This window comes from Gracilinanus agilis, chromosome 1, assembly GCF_016433145.1.
Source record: "Gracilinanus agilis isolate LMUSP501 chromosome 1, AgileGrace, whole genome shotgun sequence".
Taxonomy (NCBI): domain Eukaryota; kingdom Metazoa; phylum Chordata; class Mammalia; order Didelphimorphia; family Didelphidae; genus Gracilinanus; species Gracilinanus agilis.
In genome coordinates, this window is record NC_058130.1 from 177,483,737 (window position 1) to 177,506,939 (window position 23,203).

Here is a 23,203-nt window from a genome sequence, read left to right on the forward strand (position 1 = left end):
TTTGGTCAGACTTTTCAAACTTTAAATTTATTTTTTCATAGTTTTTGTTTTTAATGTCTCCTTCATTTCTAAATATCTCCCTCCCACTCTCTCACCCAGAAAGTTATCTCTTATAACAACCAAAAAAAAAAAAAAAGAGGTGAGAGGGAAGGAGTGCAGCTTAGCAAAACTAACACATCAACCAAATCTAATAGTATATGCAATGTTCCAAACCCACAATCTGTCCCCTCTGCAAAGAAAAGAGGGAAATATAGGTATAGATATAGATATAGATATGGATATAGATATAGATATGGATATAGATATAGATATAGATATAGATATAGATATAGATATAGATATAGATATAGATATAGGTATTTTTTGGGTCTTCTTCAGAGACAAACTTGTTCATAATGACAGAGCATTCAGTTTTGTGGGGTTTCTTTTCTTTCTTCTTAAAATTTTCATTGTTATATTGTTTTCCTTTTTCTTGCTTCTCTATGAATCAGTTCATGTAAGTGTTCCAATGCTTCTCTGACCCCTATATTTTATGAATGTGTGGTGTTGTTTTAAATAGCATAGAAGTATTCCATGATGTTTATATACCACAATCTGTTTAACTATTTCTCAACCCTGACACTTTTCCTTCAACCAGCTGTGTGCTCTTGATAAACAAGGTCATTTCCTTTCTCTGGGTCTCGATTTCTTCCTCTGTAAAATGGAGAGATTGGATTAGATGACCTTTAAGGTCACAACTCAGGATTCTATGATTGTAGTAGGGAACGAAGGGAAAAGAGAGATAAAGACAAAGAGAGCTAAAAATTAGGAGATAGGAGATAAAAAAAGAAGAGGAAAAAGGAAGAGGGAGAAGGAAAGATAAAAGGAGAAAATAAGGATGTGTCTATGGTTAAGAGTAATAAATGATACTCTTATGAGAAGATTGTCCAGGGAAGGGTATCAAGATGTTTAGTCCCATTTTAATCTAAAATTTGGAAAATTTCAGCTTAGGAAAAGTCCAAGAGAGTAACAGACATGTTCTAATAATAGGAAAGATAAATGTCTATAGTGTTTCAAGGTTTATAAAATACTTTACATATAATATATCAATTGATAATAACAGTGGCTAACATTGTGCATCCATTATCTCATTTGATCCTCCCAACAAATCTGTGAGTTAGGGATATTATTTATTATCCTCATTTTAGGGATGAAGAAATTGAGTCTTTCAGAGAAGTTGTGACTTGTCATAGGCCAAAAAGATAGTGTTTGAGGTGAAATTTATACCCAGATCCTCCTGATACCAAGACCGATATATATTCTACTATGTCAAGCTACCTCTTTGGTTCTCAGTCTAGGCAAATCTTTGCCTCTTCTATAGCCTCATGTTTGTCTCTCTGTTCTCTCCCACATTTTTTCTCAGACTTTGGAAAATCCTAAAATTAAATTTAAATAAAAGAAAAAAGACACAGAAAAAACCTCTTCCTTCTCCGTTATCATAAATATTAAAAGTAGAAATTAATTGCCTTAGGCTGATGCTCAAAAATCCAACTAGACTTCACCTCCTAAGGGATTTGGTCTTGAGTGAGTTATGCCAGGCCTACCAGTAAGTAATCTTTCCAATTTATTTTCACTACATCTTCAAAGAAAGTCCTCATAAGGTGGGGAGAGGGGATTGACAACAAGAAGCATCATCGTGGGATCATGTTTAATCTAGTTCAATCCCTTTCCTAAAAAAGAAAGTGATTTAAAATGGACAAGAGAGGGAGCAGCTAGGGGGGTCAATGGACTGAGAGCCAGGCCTAGAGATTGGAGATCCTAGGTTCAAATCTGGTCTCAAATACTTCCTAACTGTGACCCTGTGGGCAAGTCACTTAACGCTAATTGCCTAGACCTTACTTCTCTTCTGTCTTGGAGCAAATACTTAGTATTGATTCTAAGGCAGAAAATAAAGTGTTTTTTTAATCAAGAAAAAAAAGAGCCCCTTCCCTCAAGGAGTTCTTATTCACATGTGGGAGAGACAATATCCAAACAATTATGTATATTACAAATATATCCAGAGTAAATGGAAGGTAATCTCACAACAGTTCAAGGATAGAGAAAGGCCTTCCATAGAAAGCTGGAGTTCAGTTTCAGCATCATATTGACTGTGTGACCCTGGTCAAGTCATTTAACCTTTTAGTTAAATTCCCAGGCAATTCTCTAAGGCTATAATTTACGGAATATACAATGAACTGTCTCAGAGGAGGAAGTTGCATCACTGAACATTTCCTACACAAATCAAATTTTAAATCTACTTCCCCTCAAAAAAGTTTGTAAAGGTACTACTAGATGTCTATTCCCATTTTTCGAGTTCTGCTGGTAAAGACAAATGAATAAAGTTTCTAAAAAACTTCAGAATTTGGGCAATGCAGTTAGCTACATTTTTTGCCTTCTTACCAGAACACTGACAATTCGCTACCACTATCCCCCATAAAAGATGTTATTTTAAAAACAACAGAAAACATAATCTAATAACAAAACATTTCCACCAATCATTATTAAGTGAAACTGAACCAGAACTAAATGCCCTTTCTACCACTGACCATGTATAGTCCAATAATCACCAAGTATTAGAACGACACCATGGGGACTCTCTCATCACAACAGAGTAAGGTTTCTGTTTAAAAGCTCTGAGTGGAAAAATCCTCCCATTTGCCACATACACACTCCAAGAGAAGTAATAGGAATAATAATTAGTTTTACTGCGGTTCCTTGGATCTTGGATTCCTGGATCCTTTCTATTTCCTACACTCAATTGCTCCGGATAATTATAATCTTCTCAATCTTTGGGCCTTGGTGTCTTTTTTTTTTTAACTTCATCCCCTAGTCCCTCCCCCTGCATCCAAAGCTCCCAAGTCTATGTCGGTCTCTCCATTTCATATAATATATAACTTACAGATAATATGTGATACTTTCACTTAAAAGTGCTTATCACTTACTTTCTGTGTAATAATTGGAGAGCAAAAATGGGCTTATTTGAGGGGAACAAAGTGGATATTAAAAAATGCAAGGACATTTGATCTATCCCATCAAGGTCAAATCCATCAGAAAGTGCCATAGTAAGAAAACAACCATTCAGCCAAAGCCAGAGATTCCAATTTATCAGAACTTCTATTATATGCCTGAATTATTTCTTATCTTGGAATCACAAAAAGCTTTGCATGTTAAATGCATCCAGTCAGGCACCTTAGGTCAGCAGGGACTTTATTATCAAAATTTTAGGCTATAGTCAAACAAGGCAATTTCCTTTCATATTTGGCAAGCAGACACAATGCTTACTACATATGTCCTTGATTTCACAGATACAGAAGGCCTATAGCCCCTATTCCAACCCAAATGCATCCTAAGAGAGTCTCAAGACCAGTGCCAGTTCTACTTCCCCATCAACACACCACCTGCTTGAACCCACAGGCTATGAGAATTCCACTCTCAAAGTCCAACTAACTAGCTCCACAGGTCTAAAAAAGCACCAGTGTAGAAACCCAAGTAAACAAAGAAAAGGCGAGATCTCCTAGATATCTGTTATGTTTTAATGATCTTTCCTTGGTCTTGTGGAGAAAAGATGTTCAATAAATCATCATGGACCTTTGACTCTCAGCATGGCTTTTGGGCAGCACCTTTTGAACTAGGGAATCCATGACTACTGAAAGTTTTTTGAATTCCAGTTATTTTAAGTGTGGAAACAAGTGCCAGAATGATGGGGGACTGATTCCGTGGGAATGCTCCCATATTGCAATAATGAATGGCCTGAAATGGCAAGCCTGTCTCCCCCTAAACCCAGGAAATAAAAAATGTGGTACTGCTATCTGCCATATCTTTGGATCAAGTAAACAAAAGAAGTCTGTGACTGATTAGATAGCCAATGTAGGCAGTCCATTCAATGATTCAAAGATAAATTTCTTCACATTCTGCCTGCTCATGAATATAAAGGGTGTTATTGGGTCTACTCTGACTTCACTTTATTCTCCCCTCAACTCTCTTCAGATTCTTCTTCTTTCTCATCTACCACATTGTTATACTGGGAAATCTTTCCTGAGGAAGTTTCGGAGGCTCTCTTCTTCTCATAGGTGACTCTCTCTCCAATGACTACCATTTTGGGAAGGGTCCCAACTATGCGTTATGTCACTCTCACCTTGACTCTCACCAGACTTCAACTCTTCCTCTACTGCCTTACTGACCCTGAGAGGATATTCTTCTTCTCCTTCCTACTGCCTCTTATTCACATTCTAGGACACACACACACACACACACACACACACACACACACACACGTATGTATGTATGTATGTATTGTCTTCCTTTGGAATGTAAGCCCCTTAAAGGGAATAATTGTCTTTCTTTTTTCCTTATATTTTTATCCTTAGCAGTCAAAACACTGCCTAGCATATGGAAACAACTTAAATGCTTTAACTATATATCTAAAAGAAGTTTAAATTCTTCAGTCACTGAATAGAAAGCCCCATCTTGCTTTTCCAACCTAGTTTATATTCCCACACACATTTTAAATCCTCTATTCCAGTTAAACTGATCTCTTTGCTATACCCTCTGTCCTAGCTATGCTTCTATTTCCATGTCTTTGCTCAGGTTTAACCTACCTTTGTCTACTTCAATGAACTGAAGGCTTCTCTTGGGACTGCGGAATCTACTGAGACCTCCTAAACACCAGAACTTTCCCTTCTATCCTAAACCTTAGCTTTCTCATCTGCTATGACAGTCATTTGGGGCTCTCCACCTGAATAATACCAAAGGCAGAGGCACTTTCATATCAATATCCAAATTAAAAATTGGGAGTGATTTGGTTTTGTTTCTATGAATTTTTTACTTCCCTTATCTTAGAATTAAGAAATTAATCCCTACCTCTTATTTCCATAATCCTTATGATGCTAAATTGTGATCTACCTAAGGGAAAATCCCCTTTCTAGTACTCTAAAACCTATCCTACTTATTCTTGTCCCAAGTCAGCCTGTATTCAGTTTTACCATTCAAATCCCCAGGTTTATTATTACCAGACTCTCCTTTGTCCTCTAGACACATAGAGCCAAAATGAAGAGCCAAAACAATGAATGAATCAAAGGAACAAATTAAGAAATGCTTACCATTTGCCATTAACTATGCTCAGTGCCAGTGATACAAAAATAAAATAAGAGAGAGGCCTCTGCCTTCAAGGAAGTTATATTCTATCAGGAGAAAGACACACAATGTGTGTGTGTGTGTATGTGTGTGTATGTGTGAGAGAGAGCAAGATCCAGAGCAAGAGAGAGAGAGAGAAAGAGAGAGAGAGAGAGAGAGAGAGAGAGAGAGAGAGAGAGAGAGAATAGTGGTGGCCAGGAAAAGAGTTTTGGTTTAGGAGTCATAAGCATGGAAAGATAATGTATAGAATGAGTCAACTGACTTGCCTTTTTGTGATGTAATCATACTATTGATTTGATTCATGTGCTCTTGCTCTCTACAATATTTTTCTGTTTTAAAGTTCAACTTTTCTGTTTTAAAGTTCACTCCACTAAATTATATCATTCAGTCTAGATCTTTATTATTATCATCTATGAGGTCCAGATTATTCCTTCCTTACCCACTTGCTCAATGACTTTAATATCTGGTTCAAAGTCTGCTGCCTCTCTCCCAACCCTATCTTTATCCTAGACAATTTCAGTATTAACCTTGCTGCCTTCAATACATTGGCCTCCAAGTTTAATGTCTTCAACTCCATGATCTCTCCAACCTACCTCAGCTACTAACAGGTTGCTGATAGCTTAGAACTATCATTTAAGACTGTATCTCTCCATGATCCAGATCTCTGAAATCCCCCTCTTTGGTCACAACTTCCTCTCCCTCTGTCTCCTCCTCTTACTCATGCCTCCTAACTCTACTCTTCATGCTTATCTCAATCTTTAGTCTCATTGACCCTTCCTCTTTCTTGACATTTCTATGAATTCAACAATGTACTGTTCTCCCCTTTTAAGTCTCTTGCTCTTTGTTCTTTCACTCTTCACACCGTGCTAATCTTCAACCCTGGATCACTGACCTACTATCTTCTCAAGTTCTACTAACAGTCAAAGAGAGGTCACAAGATCACATGAACTTAATCCAGTACAAATTCATATTAGATACCCTCAACTGTCCTCCTTGTCACATGACAATTCTTTTATTCACCCTCTGATTAACTATCTGCCCAATCCCTGCAGTGGTTGTTCTATAGAACATATTATGTATAGAATCTATACCTTCTTCTCTTTGTCAAATTATTAACTCCATGTTCACTCTCATCTCCCTCAGCAGAAAATATCATCAATGATTTTACAAAGAAGGCTGAGGTCACCTATTGTGATTCCTCTTATATACTGTCTTCCCTACCTCAAAGGTTCTCTACATCTTCATTTAACTTTTTTTTACTCCAGTCTTGGAGGATGAGGTAACCATTTCCATGGCCAAAGTTATTATTTGTACCCTTGAACCTATCCCCTTTGTCTCTCCCAAAGGCTTGCTCCATCAATTACTCCTCTCTCTAATCTATGTACTGGCTCGTTCATTGATTGCTTAAAATATACATAGAGCCCTACATTCTTATGTTTCCTCTCCTGCAGTCCTTCCTCTAAACGTGGGTAACATCTTTACCATAAATCCCTCAGAGCTATCTTGTGTCATTGCTTTCTGCTGGTACAGAGGTCCATTACATTCGATTTTACTACAGTATATCAGTCTCTGTGTACAATGTTCTCCTCGCTCTGCTCCTTTCGCTCTGCATCACTTCCTGGAGGTCTCTCCAATTTGCTTGGAATTCCTCCAGTTTATTATTCCTTTTAGCACAATAGTATTCCATCACCCGCATATACCACAATTTGTTCAGCCATTCCCCAATTGAAGGGCATCCCCTCATTTTCCAGTTTTTTGCCACCACAAAAAGCGCGAGCCCTACATTCTTTAAGAAATAAACACACCCTTTCACTTGTCCTGCAATTTTCTCAAGCTGTTTTCCTATTTCTCTTCACTCTTAAATATTAATAAAGATAGTTTACAGTCATTACCATATTTTCTTTACACAATTATGAAATCTGATTTGGGGCCACATTATTTTTATTAAAACAGCTCTCAACTTCTAAATACAATGTCATTTTTCCAATTCTCATTCTCTTTAATCTCTATGGCTTTCCACACAACCTATCAACTCTTCCTCTTCGATAGTCTCTCATCCTTCTCATTCTTCTCTCTTATCTTTGTTTTCATAATGTTGTTCTCTCTTGATCCTCCTCCTATCATCCTTTTGCTGTGGAATTTCCATAGTTTGTTTTTTGTACTGCTCTAGACCCTTAAACATGGTTGCCTCCAAAGTCTTTAATCTTGGTCTTCTTTTCTTCTTTCTCTACCTATCTAACATTGGCTTCAATAACCACATCTCCCTCCATATGTGCCTTGTCTTAATCTAGTTCCTGTACACCCATTTAACCTCTTCTGAATCCACCTAATCGTTCTGTTAACTAGCGAATATCTCTCCATTTTTCCCACAATAATAGCATGTTAAAATTTGTAGATGTGGAGAGAGAGAATGAGAGAGAGAATATGAGAGAGAGAGAGAAAGAGAGAGAGAGAGAGAGAGAGAGAGAAAGAGAGAGAGAGAGAGAGAATATGAGAGAGAGAGATTCCCAATCTAAAGATTAAACAATCCTGACTGAAATTGAAATTGAAATAGGTTAGCCTGACATGACTTTTCTTATTTTTAAAGCCTTACCTATCAGTTTAGAACCAAAACAATGTATTGGTTCCAAGGCCGAAAAGCAGTAAAGTCAATGGGGGTTAAGTGACTTGCCCAGGTTAACACAGTGGCATAAATGATAAAACATACTTCTTGATAAAACATACTTTAAAAATATATGATAGAATTCTTTCAGGGATAAAAATTAAGATTGTGGACCTCTAATTGCACATTCCATTCTCTTTCCTTAAAAAAAATGAGATATTTTCCTTTCTCAAGGACTATGAAACCCTCTCTTGATCTCCATAATCTCCCAGATGACAGGGCTGAAGAAAATCTGCTATTTCCTTTAGTATTCAAAAAATTATTATCTGGAACAGGTGATTGCAACTAATCAAGGGTAATAGATGCTCTCACAATTTCCTTAGTTATCTTGGATATCAGATCCTTCTAAGTCATTTTTTAAAATTTATAGTACAAATATTTTGGACTGATTCAATGACTGGACCTAAAGAATAATTTGGTTTCAAGTTGGCAGTGGATCTCTAGTTGAGTGACCAAATTACATGTGCTACTTTTCACCAATGATTTGTATAAAAACTTTGTTGAGGTATTTGTCACGTTAGCAAGTGGCACAAAGCTAAGAATGACAGATAATATACTAAAGAGTAGAATGAGGATTCCAAACAATACTGATAGATTAGAACATGGGAATGAATCATATAAAATGAAATGTATTAGGATTAAATGTAAAATCTTATACTTGAATTTAAAACCTCAACTTCATAGATACAAAATGAGAAGTTGTAGCTAGAAGATTATTTATCTGAAGAAAGATATGGAGATCTTAATAGTCAGCTGACACAAAATGAGTAAGCAGCATGATATGGCAGTCACAAATATAAGCCAGTCTTGGGGTATATTAAGGACAGCATAGCTTCCAGGAATAAAGATGCTTTCTGGTCTGCCATCATTAGATGATCTTTAAAGTATTATTTTCATTTCCAGCTATTACATTTGAGGAAGGTCATAGGTTATCTGGAGAGCATCCAGAGAAGGGCATCAAGAAAAATGAAGGACCTTGAATTTATGCCATATGAGGACTTGTTGAAGGAACTGAAAATGTTTAGAAGAGAAGGCTTTGGCATGATTATAAGTATCTTAAAATATGTTAAGAGATATCATGTGGAAGAAGCATCAAATTATTATACTTAACTCCAGAAGCAAATTTAGGTGCGACATATAGAAGTTTCAAAGAGGTAAATTTAACTTTGAGATAAGGGAGGGAAATCAGCACCAAATGGGACAGCTAGATGGTATACTGGGCTTGAAATCAGGATGACTCTTCCTAAAGAGTTCAAATCTGGCCTCAAACACTTACAGTGTCTCTGAGGAAGTTATTTAATCCTCTTTGGTTCAGTTCTTTATTTGTAAAATAAGCTGGAGATGGAAATAGCAAAATACTCCAATTTCTGTACCAATAAAACCCCCAAATCAGATCACAAAAGAATCAAATTCAACTAAAATGGCTCAACAACAACAGAAAATAATATCTAATATGCCTGTATGATGTCCACTCTGTAATTTACAAACATTACCTCTTTGATCCTCCCAATCCTGCAAAATAGATGCTATTATCTCCTTTCTGTAGTTAAGGAAACCTTGGAAACACAAGTTAGGTAATCTTTCCAGGGGTTACACAACTAGTAAGTGTTTGAGGTTGGATTTGAATGTATTTCCCAAGCCCACTGTTCTATCCACTGCTCTACCAGTTTGCTTGTGAAAAGTCAGGAAAAATCCTTGGTGCTATACAAAAAGCTAATGAGCTAACTTGCAACATAGTACATTCTTCCTTGCTGGGTATTTTTTAAACCTTTACCTTTCATTTTAGAATCAATATTGTGCATTGATTTCAAGGCAGAAGAGCAGTAAGGGCTAGGCAATTGGGGTTAAGTGACTTGCCCAGGTGGGAAGTGTCTGAGGTCATATTTGAATCTAGGACCTCCCATCTCTAGGCCTGGCTTCAATCCACTGAGCCACCTATTTCTGCATATTTTTTGCCCCCATTTCTGGACATTTTCAAGGCAAAACTGGATGACTACTCAAGTGTGTTATAGAAAGCATTCTTTATCAGGCTATAAGTTGAGGTAAAAGACCACTTGGGTGCCTTCTGACTCTAAAATTATGTGATTCTAGAGTTTCTACTTCCTAATGCTGAGCCAATTTCCTTTACACACTAATGATTTTCAGGAGATAGGAGGGGAAGGAAACCCAAGTTGATAGTCCGTCTTGGCTTTATTTTAGAACTTATTCAAATGAGAGAGAGGAAAAGGAGTAGAGAACAGATTGCCCTTGAAGGTGAAATCTGAAAATATACTGAGGAAGCTTAGAAGCAATCTTGTCTATAAGCCAAACTAGTTTTTCTATCTAACCCACGTAACTGAAGTCATCTTCTGTGGTTCTGATTCAGTTAGATGCAAAATGGTATCTTTTGACTTGTCAGTACCATTGCTGAGGAAACCAGCAGAATGGCTTGTCTGTTCACTCTTTTAAATCAACCATGCTTGGGAAAAGGGAAATACGAGCATCCTTATGCCTGAACACATCCCTTGAACAATGGCCTTCACAGTTTAATTCACATCCATGGCCCTGCCTCTTACTAAAGCCCATTTTATGGTTGGCTGGTTTCCTTCAAGGGACAGACACTCTTTTTCTCATTTTGCTCATAGCCTTCCTATTGCAGAGTTTATTAGTAGCAGTAGTATTGAAGATTTAGAGCTAGAGGGACTTCAGAGGTTATCAGGTTGAATTCTCTCATTTTATAGATGTGGAAACTGAGGCCCAGAAATGTTTATTGATTTCCTCAAGGTCACACAGGTCATACATGGCAAGGTAAAATTTCACATACTATAGATCATGAAGCTCAGGGATTCTTAACTTGCAGTGTGTAATTTGTGATTAAAGGAAATGGCAAAACACTCCAATTTCTGTGCCAAAATAGATTAAAAATAGATAACTATTATAATATCATTAGTTTCTTTTCTAATCTTATAATCCTATTTTATTTTATTAATTTAAAAACATTATAAGAAGTTCCATAAGTTTCACAGGATGCCATGACACACACCAAAAAAAGTTTAGAACTCCCTGATCTAAGCTAAAAGTACCCATTTTAGATATTAAAAAACTGAGGCCTCATCTTTAGAAGAGAAGTTGTGATGGCAAGTAAAAGTCAGAAGTAAAATTTGAACTCCCATAATGTGACTCCTAGATCTTGGGACTGTGAAAAGTTAACATCCCCAAAGACATTCAAGCTAGATAATGGATACTATCATTGCTTAGCATCCAAGTCAACTATTGGGAGCATTAACAATTCCTTTTTCTATGTATCTTTTCCTCTTTTCCACAGAAAGAACCATAGAGATGGAAAGGACATTATAAATCATCAACTCTAATCTCTTCATTTTACAGATGAGAAAACAGAGTTTCTAATTATTAAAATTATCTGCCCCAAACCAAATAGCTAATTGGTATCAGAACTGAAATTAGACTCCAAGTTTCTTTACTATTGGGCAAGTTGTTTCTTTTCTCACTTTCCTTCTCTCCTCTTCATGCTCCATGTTTGGTCTTCCCTATTTCTTCTGCCTTTCTTTATTTTCTCTTTGTTCTCCATTGAAACATTAGTCCTGTCACTATCTGTCCTAGTTAGGAAGCTACTCACTATCGCAATAAACAGAACCTAGAGACTGGAAGTGCTGGTGACATCTCAAAGTAGACTATACTTTTTCCTCCTTGTCTCCTGCACATTGTGACCAAACACTGCTCTTTGTAGTTTGAGAGGTCAAACAAAACAAGCAATTCAAGACCACCAGAGAATGAGTAGGTTATTTAAGTGTCCCACTTATCACAACTTAGTCCATAAACCAAAATATGTTGTGTCTTGTCTCAACTAGACATGTTATTCTCAAGATGAACCAAATTTCCATTCGGGTTTACTTTGTGAAGCTCAGGAAACTACTCAACTGTCTTTTCAAATCAAACTGATGCCTTCAAGTCACATAAAATAGACAAATGAACAATAATATATGGCAAAAAGGCAGTAAGATGTGCAATGCTTTATCACTAGCCTACTGTAAAAGGAAAAATGACAGAGTTGTGAGTTTCAGAATCTAGGGGACTTTGATTCTGAGAAGGGTTCCTCGTGAACCGCAACTATGAAACTGAAGAAGAAATGAATATTTTTCCATGTCAAAACAACAAAGTGTTACTTAATTAAGTCAATGACAATTACCCAGCATCATGGAATGAGTTCGAGCAGTAGCAAAAGGAAGTGGCCAGCACCCCCTTTTAAGGACAACCACAGTTAATGATGGCTGTGAGCACAAAACCCTGGAAACTAGTTCCTGATAAGGAATATTTAAATACTTTAAACAACACTGGAAGAAATTTTAAAACATCTAGAAATATAACACAAGGTTCTATAAAAGCATTCATCCCAGAATCTGTTTTAAGGGGGCCCTTTTGTCCCAATAGCCAATATAAGGCAGGGAGGTGTAAAGCAGGAGTGTCATACACACTGTCCACCCTCTCAGAGTGAAGCTCAACCAGATTAAAATGTAATTGGGAAATACTTAACAAAAGAAATCAAAATACATTAGAACAAAGACAATGTTAACATATGGTTTTTTTAAGCCACTACCTATACATATCCCATAGAGATCTTTATGTACAGTTTTGTGGCCTGTTACTATTTGATTTTGATACTGCTGGTATAAAAGAATTGGGACTGGGTTTGGAGACAGATGAGCTGGGTTCAATATCCATTTCTGAGGTTTACTACCTGGTGATCTTGGGCAAGTCACTTAGCTTTTCTGTGTCTCAGTTTACTCCTCCATAAAATTACAAGACTGAACTGGATAGGTCATTTCCAGTTTTAAGTTTATGTGCCCATGATGAAGAGAGCATACATTTTTATAGCAATATAGGACTTACAAAGCCCTTTTCTCAAAACAATCTTGTGAAATAGGAAGTGAAAACATTAGATATGAGGAAACTGAGAACCATAAAGATAACATGACTTGCCTAAGTATCAGCTAATAAGTAGCAAAGTCAGGATTCGATACTGAGTTTTCTGATAACAAATCAAGTGCATAACCTTCTAACTCTCTTAGGTCTTAGAACATAAGACCCAAAGAAGATAAAGCATAAAAACAGGCCACTTGATGTCCAATGATGAGCCAACACTTTGCTCTTATTTCTCTCTTTGTGTTTAAACCTAATTTTAACTCAACTTTTAAATCTAACTTTCACTAACTTGAGAAGCACAAATGTCATTTGAAGGATTTTTAAGGAACTCTGAAGAGACAAGGAAACATTTAGAGTTCTGAAACCCAAACTAATTTGACCATCAAACAATCTTCTAGTTACTACTATGCAGTCATTGGTGCTGAAGGCCTTGATGCTATTCTACTTAGGAAATTATATTCAGTCCCATTGGGATGAAGGATGCTCAGTCCATCACGTAAAATGTTCTCAATGTCAGGCACTAATTGTATTCTAAAAATGAGGGCAAATGAGAGCTAACACAGGAAGGAAATCAGCATCCAGGGGAGAAAACTTCCCATGTAGAGGGCAAGAAAAAATATCCTCATTATAACTTATATTTTTACTTCTGGGAATGAGAGGCAGTGTGATATATTGGCAAGAATGTTGAGTTTGGATACAGAATCCCAGGGTTCAAACCACGACTGACATTTATTGTAGTGTAACTTTGAACAAGTTACAACTTCCCTGGCCCTTAATTTCCTCCTCTTTAAAATGAAGGAGCTAAATTAGAAGGACTCTAAGATCCTTTGCATTTCTAAATCTGTGATCTGATGACATCTAGTTCTAGGAAAGAGTGAAAGTTTGTTAATTATTATTACCAACATCATCCTTTCATTAACTTCTCTTTAGAGAAGGCCTTTGAAGTAGCCACTATAATGAGAGGCTTTCCTTCACAAAATGAAAATGAAGCTCAGGAATTTGGAGAACCTGATCAGGGGAGTCCTGGAATTCTCCTGTAATCATCTTATATGCACCTTCAAACATGATCCAGCAAGTTTCCTTTCCTCCTATGAGGATCACTGTAAAATGATCTGAAAATCAATCCAGATGCTTTTAAAAGATAGCCCTTACTCTTTGGTAGTGGCAAAAAAAAATAGTTGCTGAGAGAAGTGGACATCAGGTGAAAGTTTGCTGAACAAATTATAGTTTATGAATATAAGGAAAGACTATTATGCCATAACAAATCACAAAAAGATGGATAGATGTATGGCTGTGGAGAAATCTGGGAAGATTTGTATGAACTGATATAGAATGAAGTGAGCATAACCAGAAGAACAAATCATACAAAAACAACATGCTAATTAAAAAAAAACTTTGAAAGACATAAGAATTCTGATTAATTTAACAATTGCCATAATTCCAAAGGACTAATGGTGATGCATGCTACTTATATACTGATAAAGAGCAGATGATTATAATATGGAGAATGAGGAATTGTTATCTCATTTTTTTGGACCTGGCTAATGCTGGATTTTGTTGACTCTGTTCATTTTTTTTACAAAGCCTGTTTTGTTTTCTTTTTCACAAAGATGGAATAAGAAGGTTGAGGAGATAGAAGAGATTGAAAATAAATCTTCCTTAATTGAGAAAAATAAAAATTTTAAACACATCTTTCCCATCAATTCTTCTAGATCAGTGATGGGCAAACTACAGCCTGTGGGCCAGATGGGGCCTCCTGACATGTTCTATCCAGCTGTGACAGTATTCCTGTTCTGATGAATACAATGAGTAGGTTTCAATACAATGAAACTTTGAAAGAGTTGCCTCAGAAACAGACTGACAAATGAGCATTTCCTTTTCTTTGGCCCCCTCTTTAAAAAGTTTGCCCATCACTGTACTAGACAGAAGAAGCTAGGTAGTATAGGGTATAGCATGTTAAAATGGGAGTCAGATGGTGATGGAATATTATTGTGCAGAAAGGAATAATTAAATGGAGGATTTCTATGTGAACTGGAAAGACCTCCAGGAATTGATGCAGAGTGAAAGGAGGAGAGCCAGAAGAACATTGTACACAGAGACTGATACATTATGGCACAGTCGAATGTAATATAGACTTTTTTACTAGCAGTAATGCAATGACCCAGGACAATCCAGAGGAATTTATGAGAAAGAACGCTATCCATATCCAGAGAAAGAACTGTGGGAGTAGAAATGCAGAAGAAAAACATATGATCAATCATATGGTTCAATGGGGATATGATTAGGGTTTTGATGTTAAAAGATAACTGTTTCAAATATGAATAACATGGAAATAGGTTTTGAACAATGATACATGCATAACCCAATGGAACTGCTTGTCAGCTCTGGGAGGGGATAGGGAAGAAGGATGGGAAAAATCATGAATAATGTAACCATGAAAAAATATACTAAATAAAATTTTTATATGGAAGTCAAAAAGGCCTGAGTTCAAATCCTACCCCAGACACATTAGCTATGTGATTTTGTCTTAGTTTCTTCATCTATAAAATGGGCACAATAATATCTATGATGCTCTTATGAGGATCAAAGGAGATAGCATAACAAAAAACCTTTTGCAAACCACAGAATGCTATATAAATGCTATTATTATTATTTGTTAATAATTAGGAACCTAAAACCCCATTTGGAAAGTCTTGTCAGGTTGCGACTACCCCTGTGGTCAGGAAATCCTAACTTGCATCCTTTATGCAGTAGCACTGAGTAGTGATTTTCTCAGGAGAGCTAGAGCATAGCTACTCACCAACCTCTATATAATAACTCACTAGTCTCCTGGTGAGGTAATAATGAAGCTCATCAAAAAGACACAGTTATTACTTACCACAGAGGCTTATTCCTTAGACCCAAATGTGAAGGAGGGTCAAGAGTAAGACCAAAAATAACTTTCAAGTAAAAGTTACAAGGTATGTCTCAACAGATTTTATGGATGCTGCATTCTTCAATGTTTGTTTGATACAGTTTTATGCTCATCATTTCTTTGTAGACTGCCATATAAAGTTCTCCCTTATAACAAAGAAAAATGTTTGAACAAAAGCAGTCATTACAATAATCATGGCAAACAGTGCATTAAACATTCCATATCTATAGTCCATACTCTTTCCCAAGAAGAAAGAAATAAGTTCCATCTTCTTCTCTAGAATCATACTGTATGTATATCTATTCAAGTGGATGCCAAGTGACTTGTATGTATTGTTTTGGTTCTGCTTTCTTTGCATCAGTTAATGTCTCCCCACATTTCCCTGATTTTCCTCAGGCCCTGTTGCTTGTGGGTCAATGATATTCTATTGTATTTATGTTTGCTTAGGCAGTTGCTTAGTTATTCTTCATCTATAGCCATTCACTTTTCTAAGCCTTCCAACTGCTTAATGCCTTTCCTTCAAAAGCTAATTTCTATATACTCTATATTTATTGTGAATGTTCATGTTGTCTCTCAAAGGGTACATAAGCTTTTTTAAAGCTGACATATTTTTGCTTTTTCTTGGTATCACTGCTGCTTAACAGAAGGTCTGTCACAAAGTAAGTATTTTATAAGTGCCTGTTGATCAATTGGTTTGTTTCCATTTTTGAATGGAATGTTTTTTTAATTTAAAGAAATTTTATTTTCTCAATTACATATAATAATAATTTTTGACATATGATTTCCAAAATTATAAGATCCAAACTATTTTTCCCTCCTATCCTTCTCTCCCCCAACTCACAAATGGTAAACAATTTGATCTTGATGTATTATCAGGCAAAACATACTTCCATATTGGTCATTGTTGTAAAAACATACTCATACAAAATGAAAACCCCCAAATAAAACCATTAATACACTGATATGAAAGATAGTATTCTTTGATTCAAATTTATTCAACTCCAACAGTTCTTTCTCTGGAGGTGGATAGCATTCTCCTTCAGAATTATACTAGATCATTCTATTGCTAAAAGTAGCCAAGTTTTCTCAATTGACCATTGTATAATATTGCTGTTACTTTGTACAATGTTCTCCTAGTTCTGCTTATTTTACTCTGCCTCAGTTCATTTTACTCTTTCTAGCTTTTTCTGAAATCATTCTGCTTATCATTTCTTATAGCCCAATAGTATTTTTTTTTTTTAATTTTAAACCCTTTACTTCTGTGTATTGACTTATAGGTGGAAGATTGGTAAGGGTAGGCAATGGGGGTCAAGTGACTTGCCCAGGGTCACACAGCTAGGAAGTGTCTGAGGCCGGATTTGAACCTAGGACCTCCTGTCTCTAGGCCTGGCTCTCAATCCACTGAGCCACCCAGCTGCCCCAGCCCAATAGTATTTTATCACCAATATACACCTCAGCATTCCCCAGGTGTTAGACATCCCCTCAGTTTCCAAATTTTTGCCATCACAAAAAGAGCTGCTATAAATATTTGTGTACAATTAGGCCACTTCTTCTTTTTTATTATCTCTTTGGGATATAGAACCAGTAGTGGTATTACAGGATCAAAAGGTATGATCACTTTTATGGCCCTTTGGGCATAGTTTCATATTGCCCTCCAGAATGGTTGGACTCATCACAATTCCACCAACAAAGCATTTGTTTCCCAGTTTTGTCACATCCCCTCTGACATTCAAATTGATCACTTTCCTTTCCTGTCATATTGGCCAATATGATAGGTGTGAGGTAGAACCTCAGCATTGTTTTAATTTGTACTGCTCTAAGTATGATTTAGAACATTTTTTCATATAATTATACATGGTTTTCTTTGTTTTTAATCTGAAAAATTTTTATTCAGATCCTTTGAGCATTTGTCAATTAGGGAATGGCTTGTATTCTTATAAATTTGATTTAATTCTCCATAGATTTGAGAAATGAGACCTTTATCAGAGAAATCTGATATAAAATTTTCCCCAGTTTGTTGTTTCCCTTCTAATCTTGTTTACATTGGTTTTGTTTGTACAAAAGGTGGAATAAAGTATGTTTCAAAGAAAAGCAAGTTAAGAATATCTGGTAAACCAATCTGAAGAGATTTTTGTAATGAAAGGAAATTACTTCCTAAACCCTCTGATATCTCCTAGTCCTGACATCATGCACCAAGTAGCTTTTGAGGGGGTACTTCCTTTGTTTTGTTGTGTGACTTCTGCATAGTGGCTGTCCTCCAACCAATATCCTGTGATTATTTTCAATGGTAAAACTAATTTGCTTGTGTCATGCTAATAATCTATCTCCTAATACAAATGTAACAGGTTAGAACACAGGAGTTTAACTTCTGTGACCACAGAGTGAATCAAGACAAACTTCAAGAAGACTGAACAGCATTTCATCCCATACCCCTTGCTGATTTTCAGTGTCTAGAATTCAGTTGAGGGGTTGGAATGAGGTGGCAATGGAATTTTTTGAAGCAATGGAAACAGACAAGCCTAACTCCAAGAATGTTGGTTCCTTTACTGAATATACACATGAGGGAAAAAAATAGATCTAGTGCAGAAAGAAAGGGGGGAGATGGATAAAAACAGAGAGGAAGGAATTGAGACAAGAAGGCTAAGAGGTGGCAAGGGGGCCATAACACAAACTTAATAACAAGCTAAAATCCAAATAACAACAATAGTCCTCATATCTGTGACTCAACTCAATACCCTGAGGGAAGTCAGCAAACAGAACACAGCCTAGCCAATAGCTGGGTCTTGATAGCTAATCCAGGTCAGCAAGCTAAAGTAATAACAGGAAAGTTTGCTGCTACTTCAAAAGCTATAAAGGAAGGGGCAGCAGAGCGAAGTCCTTGACATAACTCTTAAATATACCTGCTTATTCTTCTTGGATGCTTCCAATTTACTGAAATTGGAAAGCTAGTGAAAAAGGTCATAGCTTCTGAAACACAACTCACTATGGCCCCACTCAAAAGCAGAGCTGTTCTTTTAGTGCTATGCTCTACTGAGCTGGACCTTTTTTTGTAAATATGCTCTTTCTCAAACTCCTGTTTCCAGAAATCCAAATCAACATACTTAATCTAAGCACAGTACAAATGGGCCATATTCCCATGGCAAACTCCAGAGGAAAATAGAATACTAAAAAGGAGGGTTTGGTCAGATACATTTTAGTACCCTCTGTCTGGGGCAGAGGGATCTTGAAGAGTACTCTAAAAAAAGACAGCATGATTCTATCTAACATGACTACTTACCCCAAATCAGATAAAAATCAGATAGAATCCTGTTCATCAAAATATTTCTTGAAATACTGTTTGTAGCAGCAATGAATTTGAAACAAAGTATGTGTTCTTCGATTAGGGAAGAGCTAAACAAATTATGAAATTATGATTGTAATGGAATATCAGTGTGCTGCAAGATTGGATAAATATAAAGAATTAATAGAATCATGGGAAGACCTACGTGAAGTGATAACCAAGTAGTAATCGGAATAAGAAAAATAGTACACATGACAACAATATAAGTGGAAAAGCAAAAAAAAAAGGGAAAAATGAAACCAAATGCTGTGTGATTATATTAACCAAGTTTTGCCTGGAAAAAAAGATATGACAATGCCTTTATTTCTTTTTTTTAATAAAAGGGTTACTCTGGGTAAGGAGCATTGCATATTTTAAGTTGGATTATTTGATTAGGTGCTTTGTTTTGCTAAAATATATTCCTTTTTTGTTTTTATTTTTTGTTGCAAGGCATTGGGAAAAGATGGAGGAATACATTGGAAAAATGAAATAAATTTTTTTAAAGAAAAGTTTATGAACACTCTCCTCTTCAATGTGTGAAAAGTCACCACCATGGACAGTTCCAGGGGTATAGAGAGGTAATAGGCACTTTCCTAAAAATCTCAGTTTGAGAAGTATCCAGACTGGAGTGGAGAATCAAATTTACTCATATCACAGACTGATCAGCAGAAAAAGGCCAGACATTCCATCAAGATACAAGTCTGAATTTAAAGGGTAATAAACATAAAAAAGAATTTTCTTCTAAAGGCTGTCTACCTTACAGTAATACCAATCAGAAAGGAAAATAATAGGAAAATTTAGGTTCAGTGGTTTCTCTCTTCATATTATTCTGCTTTTTATTATTTATTTTAGTCTGTCAACTAGCTAAGATTCCATTATTTGATGAGCCTTTGATGCATGTAATGGTAAGATCTTGGACTAAAAAACAAACAAACCCATAGGATCATGTCCTGGTTCTACCAGTTATTAACTGTAAGCTTGGGCAAACTAACCTCTCTGTGGTAAGTTTCCCTATATGTAAAATGGATATGAGTATTTATGCTAATTTCCTCCTAGAAATGTTGAGAGATTCAAATGGGATTTTGGAATAATGTCATTTAGTCAGCACCACACCCCTCTTTTTTTAAGAGAAGGAAACTGAGGCTCAGCAAGTTGACACAAGTAGTAAATGGAAAAGCACCAGGTCTTGGCCCACAGGACTTCTGACCCCAAGAATTGTGCTCATTATACCAGGGCTATGCTGCCCTTGTAGAAAGCTCATATAACTATAAAATATTATAAATATAAGCTATATACTATTATCCATTTTCTTTGTTTTCTCCCTTTCATCAATTTCAGTTTTTCTTTTCTGATCTCTCAAAGAAGGGATGTTCCCTCCAAACTGAGACTTTTCACCTCTGAATAAATGTTGAGGATCATATTAATGACAATATAGACATCTGCTATTTAAGAGTAATAGCTCAAGAGATAGTATCCCCAAAGCAAAGGTAACAAAAGTCTCAGGAACAACATGTCTTAAAAACTGGACACTCTCCAAGAGAGACACTGCTAAATATACCTATCTAGGAATGAAATACATTTATGCTCACGGGTTCTCCTCCCACACCCAACATACTTAAATACAATGGTTTTCCATGTAAACAATATTTAGCTTGCTTCTTAGAAGCTTAAAACAAGCTATCCTGAAAGCACTAAGGTACCTAACCATCATTGCTCCCACCACTGTGATCTGATTCTCTCTGGTACATGAGCCAATTTGTAGTTACAGACAGGTATTTGCTTCTTTCCTCTAAAGACTAGTTCCAATGGCTCTAGTCATTAATTGCAGTGTAGGACAAATGCAAAGCCTGGCTTTTTCCTCCTCACTTGCTCCACAATTAATTTTGCAGCTGCTTATGGGTGCCTCTGTAGAAGCCACTTGGAATACTGAAGGACTAAATGCATAGCAGGGAGAGGACACAAATTTAAAGAACCTATTTCTATTTTGTGGGATTAAATTAAGCCCTGGGGATACAGAGAAAGTCAAAAACACAGTCCCTGCCTTCAAGGAGCCCCCATTCTAATGGAGGAGACAAGATACAAGAAATTGAATGTACAGGATATGAACATACAATATGTAAGTGGGAGGTAATCTTAGGGAAAAGTCTTCATGACATCTGTCATGTACCTTTAGTACACAGTACAATATTTAATGTCCAGACCAACTCTGATTCTCTGTTAAATCCATCATGGAGCCTAGGCAAGTTCTCAGTCAAGTCTTGTTGAATTGGATTGGTGTCTAATCACCTGATGCCTTAAATTGATATCAAACTAGTCCACATGTGGATGCATTATCTCCTAATGGGGCTGTGTTCTTTGACATTTGAGGTTTTGTTTTTTTGTTCATATATGTTTTACTCAGTTCTAAGCAAAATATATGTAAGATGCTCAAATATAGGGCAGAATGATAGAAAGATATAGGGGGTAGGTCATATCCCAACTTTGCCAATTACTTTAAGGGACTTTAAGCAAGATAATTAGTTTTTCTGTACCTCAGTTATATAATTAAGAGAGTTAGACGAGATGGCTTCTGAGGTCTCTATATCAATGAAGTTAATTTACTAAGAAAGCAAAATATAGTATTTGGACTTGGCCTGGGCTTTATCCACAGAAAACCCAGGAATGCACACTAGACATGTGAGAAAAGATACCACCTGGGCAGAGGATTTAGAGAGAAAGCTGGTTTTGAATATTAGGGATGGGGGAACCTAGTGGAGCCTAGTGTCCTTCTTTTTCAGCCACTTGAGCAAGATGAGCATACCCAAGCAGATTAGTCCCTGTGGAAAGAAATTCCTCACCACAGGAAGCTAAGTGGCACAGTGAATGGAGCACTGGGGCTGAGTTCAAATCCATCCTTAGTTACCTCCTAGCACATTGATCCTAAGCAAATCATTTAATGTCCATTTACCTCAATTTCTTCAGCTATAAAACAGGGAGAGTAATAGCACACCCCAGCCCAAGATTGCTGTGAAGATCAAAAAAGATATCTGTAAAACCCTTAGCAAAGTTTCTGGAACATAGCAAGTGCTTAATAAAATATTATTCTCTTCCCTCCCCTCAACTAGAAAATAGACGGTGTGAAATGGAAAAAAAAACACCACTAAAGAAGGACCCCCTAAGAGCTGAAGATCTGCTTGCAGACCCAACTCCAAACTCCTTCTTACTTACCACATTCTTCTTTGCAACCTTTACCTTACTTAATACTTTTTTCTGAAGTCCCACCCTTAAAAGGACCTTTTATTTTTGCACATATACTTTTAATTTTACTTTTTTTGCATACGGAGAGGAATCAAGGTATTTTGTATATTGTGAATCAAAAGAAAGACCTTGGTTCAAGTCCAAACTCTCATTCATACTGGTTGTGTGACTCTGGTCATATCATATAACTTCTTAGTTCTCTAGGCAACAAGTTGCATAGAAGGTTCTGATATGCATTGATAGAAAGGAATTTCTTTACCAGGGAGTTCCCCTGATTGGCAAAATGCCCAAGTCTAGTCTCTATTGTTGTATTTTGTATACTCCAACATGTATGCCTGTCTCTCTGCTATGTGCTCCTTGAGTTCAAGGGTTATTTCAAATTTTATCCTAGTACCTAGCAGTTATTTAATAATGTTTCTTGATTGAAAGGTTCTCCACACACCTCCATAGTCTATTATAACATTGAGAGTAAGAAAGAAACTTCAGTAAATTTCTTTACCAGTTCCTTGCCAAGAACTTCTAGGGAGAATCAAGAGTTTTCCATTGTTCACATTAAGTGCCTAGGCTTTTCAATACCTTCAAACTCTAGCCCAGTGGTTCCCAAACTTTTTTGGCCTACCACCCCCTTTCCAGAAAAAATTATTACTTAGCACTCCCTGTCACATACTATCACTGCCCCCTTACAGTTATTCACCGCCCCCAAATGCACCTGTGGTCATCACTGCTCTCCTGGATTGCTGTGGCACACACTTTGGGAATCACTGCTCTAGCCCCTTCCTACCTTCCTAGTGTTCTCACATTTTATCCCCTTGTCCTCATATTCTACAATCTAGCACACTAGTCACTTTTCTATTGCTCACACAGAACCCTCCATCTCCAGACTGAGTTATTTTTCACTAGCTGTCTCTCCCATACCTAAAATGTGTCCTCTCTCTCTCTCTCTCTCTCTCTCTCTCTCTCTCTCTCTCTCTCTCTCTCTCTCTCTCTCTCTCTCTCTCTC